Source organism: Alligator mississippiensis, chromosome 10 (assembly GCF_030867095.1).
Source record: "Alligator mississippiensis isolate rAllMis1 chromosome 10, rAllMis1, whole genome shotgun sequence".
NCBI lineage: Eukaryota > Metazoa > Chordata > Crocodylia > Alligatoridae > Alligator > Alligator mississippiensis.
In genome coordinates, this window is record NC_081833.1 from 33,942,617 (window position 1) to 33,955,874 (window position 13,258).

General features: G+C 51.9%; 1 protein-coding gene across 3 annotated transcripts in view; it reads right to left on the minus strand.

Annotated features, from left to right (window-relative positions):
• The window catches only part of PSKH1 (protein serine kinase H1), an 86,004-nt gene that overhangs the window by 56,921 nt on the left and 15,825 nt on the right, over positions 1 to 13,258 (minus strand). The gene's annotated exons all lie outside the window — the stretch shown is intronic.

Here is a 13,258-nt window from a genome sequence, read left to right on the forward strand (position 1 = left end):
CAACAGGGCACTGCTTATGGGGACTGGAATTGAGCCTTTTGAGACACCAAGCTGCATTTATTTATCCAGTAAAACAATGAATCGCATGAAGACATCCGTGCCTTCAAGGTATGACCCAGCTCTCTCCCATAACATCATGTGCCAATACCTGGTACTCACAGGAAAGAACAGCACCCTTAGGTGGAAACGCTCCACAGAGGAAGATACTGCAGGTCTTTCAGCAAAATAATGCTGCCATTTCCTAAACTGGGTTGGGCAAAATACAGCCCATCACACAATTCCTTCCAGCCCGCAAGGCCCCTCCATAAGCAAAAAGAATTGTCATGGGCCCTGGCCCTCGCTGCCCCTCCGAAAGCCGGTGCCTCCACACTAAGTGACCACCCCCAGCCCCTCACCTCAGCCTGGCCTGACACACTCCCAGCCAAAGACAGGGGATGCTAGAGACAAAAGCAGAGGCTTTTGCCTGGCAACTCCGTGGCTGTTTCCCTGCCCACTGGTCCTGCCTGCAGCCACTATGTTAAGCCGGGGACTCGGGCAGAAGCTGCGCATTATGGGGCTGGGGAGGAGCCCTACAGGGACTTGGGTGGGAGGGCGGGAGCTATGCATTAGGGGGCTTGGTGGGGCTGACCCCTCACCCTGCTGCCATGTGCAGCCAGAGACTAAGGCAGGAGCATGGAAATACATGCTATGAGGCCAGTCGGGCTGGTCCTGCTCGCTGCCTCCACATGTGGCCAGAGACTCAGTTGTGAGTGCAAAAACGTATGCTATGGGGACAGGTGGGGTTGGCCCCACTCACTGCCACCACATGCAGCTCCAGGGACTCTCATACCCTGGAGACCCATTTCACTTCAAAGACACTCCAAAGACCCACCCCCACATACAAACCCATATTCTCCTACACACCCCATCCCCCACATACCTCCACACACCCACACCCTCCCACAGCACCCACACCCACCATACCCACACCCTCCCACAGCCCCCATACTCCCACACCCAACCCTCCACCATACCCACACACACACACACACACACACCCTCCACACACTCCCACACCTCCAACCCACCATGCTCCCATACACACCTACACCCTCCCACACTCCCCCACCCCAACCACACACCCCTGCACACCCAGACATCCACCCCCACCCACATACCTACACCCACCCCACAGACCCACCCACTCCCCATCCCAACCACACCCACATACATACATCCCCCACCCTTCCCCACACCCAACTACACAGACCCCACACACACAATACACAAGAATAAAACTGGATTTTCAGCTATTATGCAATCACCTCTATATACACCATGCAAACACACACAAATCAGGACAAAAAATGTTTTAAATAAAATTAAAGAATGTTATAGAAAATTTTTGAATTTTTAGTATATGATTTGTTTTTTTTCTGGTTCCAAGATGGCAACCTCCACCTTCCAAAAGGAGTACTTCCAGGGCAAGGGGAGGGACTTCAGGTGGCAGAGGTTAGGGACAGGACTTCTAGCTCCAAGATGGTGACCACGGGTGGGGCTACCCTTGCAGCCCTTGACAGTTCACCAGAACTCGTTAAGCAGCCCTCCAGCCTTAATAACTGCCCACCCCTGCCCTAAATCCTCTTGTACAAGATTCTCATTGCAGTTTACAAACCATCATTGGGGACTCTTCACAACACTAAATTTTATACCATACTTTTGGAGCATTTTTAATTGCTATAAAATGTAATGTTCTAGATGCATTTCAACACAAGATTGGGGGGGAGGGGGGGAAGCAAAACGGAAAAAAATAAAATAATTCCTGGGTGAAGTAATTAAGGCTAGAAACAGATATCACCAAATGAAGTGGATCAGTTGTGCTGAGATGTGTCCTAGCACAACTTATCCATTTAAATAGGCAAAACATGTCACCCACTGTCCCACTCTTTGATCTTGCAGAACAACAAACAATGCGTCCCCTGCTTCCAGATGTGCATCCCCAGCAATCTCTGGGGGTTCATGCTTCAGAAATTGCCACGGGCACATGTCTCTAAGCAAGAAAAGTTGGGCAGGGACTCCCAAGGCTTGAGGGGTCCAATCCCGCACAGGCCTCTAAAGCCCTGGGAGCACCTGCCCAGGCTGGTTGGGGAATGCCCGCACTCTCCCACCATAATGCAAACCAGATATCCACCCCAACAATTTATAGCTGCCTTTTGTCATGGTCAAACTGACGTCCATACAAAACATATGGATGTCTATTTGCTGTTGCTCTGTGCTGCCATTAAAATTTTTATGGTGGCACAAAGGTAACAAAAAGAAATATCTGTTTGCCACAAAAGGTATACAGAGGTCAAATCAGCGAGTCAGACTCTGAACCAGGAATAGAATCCAGGAGTCCTAACCTTCCAGTCCCTGATCTACCCACTGGGCAACATGTTCTTGCTCCTAATGCAAGAGTCCTGAGTAGCTGGATACAACTAGAAAAAAAAAAAAATCAGTAAAACACTCAAAGGACATATTCTGGAACAAGATGGTTCTAACTCCATCTCAGTGGAGTCTGGTGATTCACTCTCCTGCTTTAGCAGGCAGCCAGAAGCCCTGAATGTTTTTGTAGCTGTGGTACAAACAGCCTGCTCTTTATTAGAGGTGCACCAATACATCAGTCCGATATCAGATCAGCGTACATTAGCATGCCAATACATCAATAAAAAGAAAAAATTTTGTATCAGAAATCAGGCTGCTTCGACTGATAATTTGTCCGATAAATGCCCATGTGTACATGCAGCTGCAGCGCACCATGTAGGCAGTAAGGAGCAGAGCCAGCAGCATGGAGAGCTGCGTGCAGCTGGTAAGTCTGCTGTGGTGGATGGGGAGGGGGGAAGGGAGAGGAGGAAGGGGCATTGGGGGAGGAGGCAGATAAAGGCTCCCAAGGTGAGGGAGGGTATGGGGTTGGGGCTCCCGCTGCTGCACACAGCTTGTCCAGTGTTTGTCTGGCAGTTCCCACCACTCATCAGGGAAGATGGGGGGGGCGGGGGGGGAAAGAGAGGGGCCACCTGTGCCTCTAGATCTGTGCAGGGCAGGGTGGGCTGGGCTCGGCTCATGCTGGCTGGACAGATCCAGGGGCACACTTCCCCCCCATACCCTCCCAGATGAGCTGTGCACAGCGGTGGGAACTGCCCCCCCCACCCCAATGAGCCATGCCTCCGTCCCACACCTGCAGCTGCAGCCCATCCCATGCTGTGCAGATCCAAGGGGCACACACACACCCTCCCCACTCCCCAGACAAGCCGCTTGAGGCTCTGTCCCACGCCCCTCCCCACCCCCACTGGTCAGCGCCTGCCCCAGCCCCAGCCTCATTCCCTCCCTCACCGCAGGGGCCTTGATCTGCCCCGCCTCACACCCCTTCCACCACACCAGACTTACAAGCTGAAGAGCTGCGTATCAGAAATCGGACTGGTATCAGCCGATACGCCTCCTTAAAAATCAGCTATCTGTATCAGCCCCAAAAATCTTTATCAGTGCACCCCTACTCTTTATGCTACATAGAAAATCTTGGAAGTAGGCCATAACACCCAAAAGAAAAAAACTCTTCCACTTAGTGAGACCAGTCTAATATGACAAGTGGGGAGAGACGGAGTTTCCTAACATAAAGACTGCCACAATTCACCTTTAATGGACTATGTAACTTGTATTTAGAGACTTGGCATCATCAGCAGAGCTTACCAAGTTACTTTCTCTCTGCAGTTTATCTTCATAACCTCATTCTACTCATTACTCCAAAAAGTTTAGGAACTGTCAGAGGAGATGGTGCAATAATGAGAGCAGTGCTGTCAGTAGTATCCAAATGAGCTATTATGGAATACCTTGACTATTGATTTGCTAATAGCCTCTTCTATTTCGACAACAAGAAGTCCCTGTGAACTGCAATGGTAAGTAAATAAGTAGATCTCTCTCAGGCAGCAACTACATCAGCCAAGTGTCAGCTCATCTCTTGCCAAGAAAATGTGAATACTTCACAGGTCAGCATGCATTCTGGTTTTCTATTCCTTTCTTAATTTGTCTCTGAATTCTCTACCTGGGATTGGAGCCCAGCTACACCAGAGAAAGTTGGTCTCAACATCTTCCAATTCTTAGCCTCATTTCTCTACCACTGGCTGTTAAGTTCTATGGTAACAGGTAGGGGTGCACCAACAGACATGTTTTGGGCTGATACCGATGGCCGATTTTTAACAAGCCATATCAGCTGATACTGATCTAAAAGCCAACATGGAGCCCAGCAGCTTGGAGAGCAGCTTGGAGAGTTAGGCTCCAGGAGCGGCGAGAGACACGCAGGTGAAAGCCCGCTGTGCCCCCACTCCCCCAAAGCCCCCCAGCAGCCACGGAGCCCCCTGCCAACCCCCAGCACAGCTGGAGGTAAGCAGGGCCCATGGTGGGAGGGGATTAATCCCTAGAGAGTGGGAGGAGGTGGCTGAGTGGGAGTCGGGTGGGTCTTGCCCCGCCCAGGCCCCCACTTCACCCAGCCCCGCAGGGAGCCACGCGACTGGAGCCACACAAACAGGCTGTGTGAACAGGCACGCTTGTCTGCCGGTGTGAGAATTAGCGTAGAGTTTGTGCAGGAGGGCCCGAGGCCCTGCTTGCCAGCCCCCTAGGGTAGGTAGCCTCAGGCCAAGCCCGCCTACCAGCAGCATGCCACGGATGGGCACTCATCCCATCCCTCAGGTCCCCTCGGGGTCTGCAGCCCCCCCACCGGCACCTCAGAGACGGCCACCCAGACAGAGCCCGTGGTTCCGGGCTCCACACAGAGGGAGCCCCTGGCTCTCGGCTGCGGGGGCTGCCTGTCCCTTTTTCAGGCTCTGGGGCCTGGGAGCATGGCCACTTCCCCTTGTGGGGTCTGCTCCCTTTTGGGGTCTCTGGCACGCCAGCTGGAGGAGCTCCAGGCCACAGTCCAGAGACTGTGCGCCAACAGGGACTGCGAGCAGGAGATCGACTCCTACTGCCAGGCCCTTCTCCCCCAGGAGCCAGAGGGTAGACCACGGACGGTCTCCATCCAGGACAAGGGAGGACTCCAGGACCTCTCATTCTGTCCAGTCAGGGGGATGGACCAAGGTGGTCAAGGGTCCCAAGGCCCACCGCAACAAGGCCCCTGCCCTGCTGGAGCTCAGCAACAGGTACAAACCTCTTGCAGCCCCAGCAGAGCCTGCTAAGTTGCCAGCTCCTGCAGGCAACACAGGCTCAACTGTAGCTACCACTCCCGCTCTCCCCAAGACAAAACACAAAGTGTTTGTCGTGGAAAACTCCATCCTGAAGGGGACTGAGGGGGTAATCTGCCACTCCAACCCCGTAGCCCAGGAAGTCTGCTGCTTCCCAGGGGCCCGCATCTGAGACATTGCGGAGAAGATCCCTAAGCTCCTCCAGCCCACAGACCACTATCCCATGCTCCTTATTCATGTGGGCACCAATGACATGGCTCAGAGCGCTCCCAGCCGGGTCATGTGGTGCTACAGGGATTTGGGAGAGGGGCTAAAGGGTCTGGGGGAGCAGGTGGTGTTTTCTTCGATCCTCCCAGTCTCGGGGTATGGGCTGAGGAGGGAGAGGAGGATCCAGGTAGTTAACCAAAGACTGAGGTGCTGGTGTCATCAGGAAGGCTTTGGCTTCTATGACCACAGTCTGCTCTTTGGTGAGAGAGGCAGCGAGCTGCTGGGAAGAGACAGCCTCCACCTCTCTCCACTGGGGAGGAGGCTCTTCTCAGCCAGACTGGCTGACCTGCTCCACCGGGCTTTAAACTAAGTCCGCCAGAAGACGGGGGGACTACCACCACTGCTGGCCCGCTGAGCAACCCTTGCAAAGCAGGAACGCATCCTCCTGCTTAACACAAATAATTATGACACCATAGGGATAATGGAGACCTGGTGGGACTCCACCCATGACTGGACCACAAGTATAGATGGCTATACCCTGTACAGAAGAGATCAAGCTGATAAAAGGGGCGGGGGTGTAGCTCTCCATGTTAAGGAAAGCTACACGTCCCTGCAAGCTGATACTGGCAACCAGGGTGGACGACTGGAGACCCTCTGGGTTAAAATCCTTGGGGAACACGGCACAGGGGACACAACAGTGGGAGTCTACTACAGACCTCCCACCCGAAGTCAAGAGCTTGACCAGGAGTTCGCCTGGGAACTGGCTGAGGCTGCATGCCCCAGAACCATGGTTGTCACAGGTGACTTCAATTACCCAGACATCTCGTGGGAGGATCACTTAGAAAAATCCGAGCAGTTGCAAAGCTTCCTATCGTGCGTGGATGACCTCTACCTGACTCAAGAAGTCTATGGGCCAACGAGAAGTAAGACGCTGCTCGACCTGGTACTGGCTACTGGGGATGACCTAATCGGCGACCTAGTGATCGATAGGAAGCTGGGTGACAGCGACCACGAGCTAATCACCTTCACCATCCACCGTAAATCTGGCAAGTCAGTCAGCAACACTGAAGTCCTTGACTTCAGGAAAGCCAACTTTGACAAGCTCAGGAGGCTTGTCAGTGAGGCCCTAAGGGACCACGACCCCAGGGGGAGGGGAGTCCAGGAAGAGTGGTTGCTCCTCAAGGGAGCGATCCTCAATGCACGAGCTAATTCTACTTTATCTCGGAGGAAAGGCAGCAAGAGGGCACAACAGCCCCCCTGGCTCTCCAGGGATCTAGCAGACCTCCTGAAGATAAAAAAGAAAGGCCTACAAAGGATGGGATTCACCTCCAAGAAGGAATATTCTGCACTGGTCTGGGCCTGCAGGGAGCAAACCAGGAAAGCCAAGGCTGCAACTGAACTCCAACTAGCTTTGAGCATCAAGGAAAATAAAAAGTCCTTTTTCAGATATGTGGGGAGGCAGAGGAAAAGCAAGAGCAACACTGGACCCCTGCTAAACCAGATGGGGCATCTGACAACTGACGCCCAGGAAACAGCCAACCTATTAAATGGGTACTTTGCATCGGTCTTTCATCAGTCCCATGGGATGCCCATGCCCACTACGGGACAGGGAGGTCTGGGTGAGGGAGATCCCGTGCCCTCCAGCAATGCTGACCTCGTGAAGGAACACCTTGAGAGGCTGCATACCTTCAAGTCAGCCGGCCCTGACAGTCTACACTCCAGGGTACTCAAGGAGCTGGCAAGCATCATAGCCCAGCCTCTGGCACGGATCTTTGAGAGCTCCTGGTGCTCTGGTGTAGTGCCCAAAGACTGGAAGAAGGCCAATGTGGTGCCTATCTTCAAGAAAGGGAGGAAAGTGGATCCGGCAAACTATAGGCCCATCAGCCTGACTTCTATTCCGGAGAAGGTCTTAGAAAAAGTTTATTAAAGAGGCCATCCTTAATGGACTGGCCAAAGCCAACATCCTGAGGGATAGCCAGCACAGGTTTGTTGCGGGTAGGTCTTGCTTGACCAATCTCATTTCCTTTTACAACCAGGTGACCTATCACCTGGACAAGGGGGAAGAGATTGATGTCATATATCTTGACTTCAAAAAAGCCTTCGATCTGGTATCCCATGATCACCTCTTGGTGAAACTAGCCAACTGTGGCCTTGGGTCCACCATGATCTGCTGGCTGGGAAATTGGCTCTGTGGTCAGACCCAGAGGGTGGTAATTGATGAAAATCAATCATCATGGTGCCTTGTGACCAGTGGGGTCCCCCAAGGCTCTGTCCTTGGACCCATGTTGTTCAGCATCTTCATTAATGACGTGGACATTGGAGTCAGAAGCGGACTGGCCAAGTTCGCCGATGACACCAAACTCTGGGGCAAAGCATCCACACCTGAAGACAGGAGGATGATCCAGGCTGACCTGGACAGGCTCAGCAAATGGGCAGATGAGAACCTGATGGTGTTTAACACCGAAAAATGCAAGATTCTCCACCTTGGGAGGAAAAACCTGCAGCACCCTTATAGGTTCGGCAGTGCTACACTGACTAGTACTACAAAAGAAAGAGACCTGGGGGTCATCACTGACCACAAGATGAACATGAGCCTGCAATGCGATGCTGCGGCTAGTAAAGCGAGCAAAATGCTGGCTTGCATCCATAGATGCTTCTCAAGCAAATCCTGGGACGTCATTCTTCCCTTGTACTCGGCCTTGGTGAGGTCGCAGCTGGAATACCGCATCCAGTTTTGGGCCCCACAATTCAAAAAGGATGTGGAGAATCTTGAGAGAGTCCAGAGAAGAGCCATGTGCATGATCAGAGGTCAGGAAAACAGACCTTACGATGACAGGCTGAGAGCTATGGGGCTCTTTAGCCTGGAAAAGCACAGGCTCAGGGGTGATCTGATGGCCACCTATAAGATTATCAGGGGTGACCACCAGTATCTGGGGGGATGTTTGTTCACCAGAGCGCCCCATGGGATGATGAGGTCAAATGGTTATAAGCTACTGCAAGACCATTTCAGGCTGGACATAAGGAAGAATTTCTTTACTGTCCGAGCCCCCAAGGTCTGGAATAGCCTGCCATCAGAGGTGGTTCAAGCATCTACACTGAACATCTTCAAGAGAAATTTGGATGCTTATCTTGCTGGGATCCTATGACCTCAGTTGACTTCCTGCCCCTCGGGCAGGGGGCTGGACTCGATGATCTTCCGAGGTCCCTTCCAGCCCTAATGTCTATGTCTATCCGACTGGTAAGTCTGTTGTGGCAGAATGGGCGTAGGGGAAGGAAGGGACGTGGAGAAGGCAAATCGAGGTCCCCATGGTGAGGGAGTGGGGCCCGCACTGGGGCAGGGTGCGGCACACAGCTACAGCTCGTCTGGGGGACACAGTGGAAGGAGGGGGTGGTTCCTGCAGCTGCACACACCCCAGGAGGGCATGGGGGGGTATGTGCCCCCCAGACCTGCGCGCAGGGCAAGGGCAGGCTGCCACTGTGGGCTACGGCCGGGGGCAGTGCCGGGCTCTTCTCAGCGGGAGGGGGGCTGGGCCAGGCTATACTCAGGGCAGGTGGCAGTGGCACTGGGAGTGGGTAGCACCACCCACCCCACAAATTTTGGAGTGGCTGTAGCTCCCCCCATAGTCCCCCTCTCAGTGCTGCCCACCCCAAGCACAGCCTCAACCCAAACCCCACACTGGGAAGAGCCCTGTGCCACCCCCGACCCATGCACAGATTGAGGGGGCACATGCCCCATCATACCCTCCCAGGGTGTGTGCAGCAACAGGAGCCGCACCCCCCGGATAAGCCACAGCTCCATCCCACATCCCCCCCAACCTTTGCAGAGCCTGCCCCAGCCCCACTCCCTCCCTCACCACAGGGGCTTCAGTCTGCCCCCTACATGCCCCTTCCTTGCCCCACAACAGACTTACCAGCTGAATGCAACTCTCCATGCTGCCAAGCTGCGCTTCTGGCCGCCTGCATGCTGTACTATGGCTGCGCACATGCACATGGCATTTATTGGCAACATTATCAGCCACATCAGCCAAAATAGCCGATTGCCAATAATGTCAATTTTCCTTTTATTGGTGCCAATCCAACATGGACCAATGTATCAGTGCACCTCTAGTAATAGAGTTAGTATCCCTCCTGTCCTGCAAGCACCTTCACCACTGACACTTGCTCAACCAGCCCAGCTCAAGCATAAAACTACTGGCCACAAGCTTGTACATCTCTCCCCTGTGAGTTTTCCTTGATAAATACACCCTGAGTTCATAGTCTCAAAGTAAGAATTGAAAAAAACCCAGCTGTTTCTATCAAGACCAACTCTCTGAATTCTCTGCCCAAGACCAATTTATCCTCCATGGTAGCTGCAAAACAACATCGTTTCGTTTTGACACCCATTTCACTGTTTCAAAGGCACAGTGTTTCATTTTGTCGTTTCGTTGAAACTGTTTCGCTGTTTCAATGCGTTTCAACGTTTCACCCATAAGCTATCATAGGGAATCATGAAAATGCCTAAAACTTTGTCGTTTCTTGCCTGATTTGGATGAAAATTGCAGGGATGGTAGCCCCTTCTGAGGGCATGAAGCATGCCAAGTTTCAAGGAGATAAGTACAAAGATTTCTCAGAAACCACACCTCAAACTTCAAAAAGCAAAACACATGACACTTGCTGGCAGTGGCAGCCTCCTGTCATCCGGCGCAGATCCAGGGGCCCACACCCCCAGGATGGCTGCAGGGCTGTGCCGGACTCCTCCTGGAGGTGCAGGCCCCCAGATGGGTGCAGGATGACAGGAGGCTGTTGCTGCCGCTTGGGACCAGCGCTGGGCGCAACCCGCACCAGGGAAGACTGATGCTGCCACTGCCCCAGGCAGCAGCGGCAGCCTCCTGTCATCCGGCTCAGCAGCAGGAGGCAGGCAGAGCCAGGGCTTCACTTGGACCGGCTCTGCCAGCCCCACAGAGCTCAGCCCGGCAGCGGGAGATGGGGAGAGCCAGGGCTGCACTCCGCCTCCCGCCACTGGGCTGAGCTCCATGGTGCTGTGGAGCCGCTTGGAGAGCAGTCCTGGCTCTCCCCTGCCTCCCACCACCAGGCTGCTTCGAAACTCAAAACATTTCGAAATTTTCAAAATGTTTCAAGTGCCCTCATTTTGTTTCAAAGCTGTTTCAAAGTTTTTTGTTTCATTTCGATTTTGCCATTTCAAGCTTGAAATGCACTGAAACAGCTTTGAAATGAAACACATGGCAAAATTTTGCATAGTCCTAACTCCACGGTAGATTCTCAAGAGTTTTTTCCAGTCTAGATTTAAATGTAGCAAGCCAAGGGGGCCCCACCCTTTCTCCTGGGAGCCACTACCACAACCTGACAAATCTCACTTCTGACATTTTTCCCATTATAGTAGAAGGGATAAAGAAGAACAATCCTCCATGACTATCAGGAAAGTAGCCACATTTACCATCCAAGAGGACATGCAGTGCCTGGAAAGAATGACTGGGCAGTCTTAGAAACCAGCTAAGCTCCTTTGGACTTGTGGCCCTTTTCTCCTACCTACAATTTATCCTTGAGTTGGGCAGCACACTGTTACACCTGTGCCAGTATATGGCAGCCTTCAAGTATATCAGCCATTCAGGCACATAGGCTTGTTTAATCTTGTACATCAGGCAGGACTTTCGCTTTCATCGGTTCTACAACAGCAGAAGCCAGCTGGCCCACAAGTACAGGCTACTGACTGATGCATCTTCTGACTATGCCAAACAAAAAAGAATTGTATAGCTTTCAATAACAATCCTCAGAAAGATCACATATAGTAATCATTGCTCCCCAACCCAGAGCACTCCAGCTAGAATGACACAGGCAACATATTACAAGCTTGTATGCATTCACTTTCAAAATACAATAGACTTGGATCATTCTTACTGCCCACAAACCACTCAGACCCACACCCCACCGGGAATCCAATCCCCCTACTGTCAACATATTTATAAAAACATTTTCCAAAACTTTCAGCCTGAGACAGACACCTGGCATGAAAAATTTCAGCCTAAACCGTTAAAAAATTGGCAAAGTCATAAGCAATTGATGATGCAGACTTGCAATGGAAAGTGTTGGGCAACCTTAGCAACAGTTGGCAATACTAGCTCTGATGGGAATGGCATTTTCTACATTTTCCATCCTTCAGAGGTCTTATACTGTTTTGCAAGCTGCTATACCCTTGGAATTAGTGCTACATCCTCTGCTAGCCTGGTGCCACCTCTGGGTCACAACCTAGTGAATGTTTAACAACATACAGCAACACAGTAATGTAACACAAGAAAGGAAGGCTGTCAAATTCAAGTGAAACTTGGAATTCAGCCCCTGAATTTAAAGAGGCAGCATGTAACTTTCTCAGACACTGATTTAATCCCAATGCATCAAGAGAAAATTCTGTAGGATCCTTGACAACCACAAAATGTCAAGATCAAATGTCTCATCTGACAAATGACACCCCTGGAGGCAGTGTACCTTCTACTCCACTACTAGTAGAGGAGTGTTCTAGTACTGACTCAGAAGGAAAAGTGCCACTTAATCACCCAACAACATTCACCAGACCCCTCAATGAGGAGAGGCTCATCCAGGGGGCGTGTGCAGAGGTGGGTAGATCCTGCTGCTATGAGCACCCCCAGGGGAGCTATGAAGGGCGTGTGCCCCCTGGATCTGTACGTGTGGCGAGGGTTGGGGGCAGCGCCAGGCTTTTTCCAGTTGGGAGTTTAGGCTGAGCTGTGCTCAGGGCGGGCAGCAGCAGCACTGGGAAGGCGGTTACGGGGTGGGCTGCAGCCACCCCAAAATTTGCCATAGCCCCTGTTGTAGCACTGCCGTTGCCTGCCCCAACTCTCCCCTCCAGGAAGAGCCTGGCGTCATCTCCAGCCCCAGCCTATGGTGGCAGCCCACCCTCACCGCATGCACAGATGCAGGGGGCACACACCCTCCATGGCTCCCCCGGGGGTGCATGCAGCAGCGGGAGCAGCCCCCCCACAATCCCCAGATGAGCTGCGGCTCCATCCTGCATCCCAGCACCACTCATCACAGGGGGCCTCAGTCTGCCCCCCCCCACACCCTTTTCCCTTGCCCCTTCCCCCTCCCCCAAGACTTACCAGCTGGACACTGCTCTCCATGAGCAGCCCTCCTAGCCACCTGCGTGCTGTGCTGTGGCTGCACATGCATGCGGCATTTATCGGCAACATTATCAGCCACATCACCAAAAAAAGCGGATTGCTGATAATGTCAATTTTCCTTTTATCAGTGCCAATGCGATATGGACTGATGTATCAGTGCACCTCTACTTGATATATTCACTTAAGTTACAGAATGACAGGCAAAACAGATCAAAAGCATCAAATCTAATGGGAGACTAGGACTAAACCAACTCTGAAAAGGCTTTAAGGCAAAACTCCCAAAAGTACTTCAGAAACGTCAGTCTCATGTTCAAAAATGATTGAGGACACTATGTCTCAATGAAAGTGATAAGAAGCTTTCCAAAAGCTTATCTATAATTTCATTTTCAGCCTAAAATTACTTCTCTCCCATCCAAAATTAGTTTAAAAGAACTGAGGTTGGCTCAGCTAAAACTAGAAGCCAGGCAATGTTCTGACGCTTTACATTTCCTCCTATGCTGTCCTATAGGAAGAGCTTTTGTTTTGTTTTTTCAAAAATGGAATCTGAAGCTCAAGGTAGACTATGCTGCAAAGCAGAGAGAACCTAGAAAAGAAGGGATTTTACAGGGCCTGAACTGTAGATCTACTGCTTTCTGCAGGAACCCAGCACCAAATCTACCTGTTTAAAATCTGCAGCCTTATATACAGCAAAGACAAACGTAAAACATCGTAAGTTGCCAAGGAAAAGGAAGC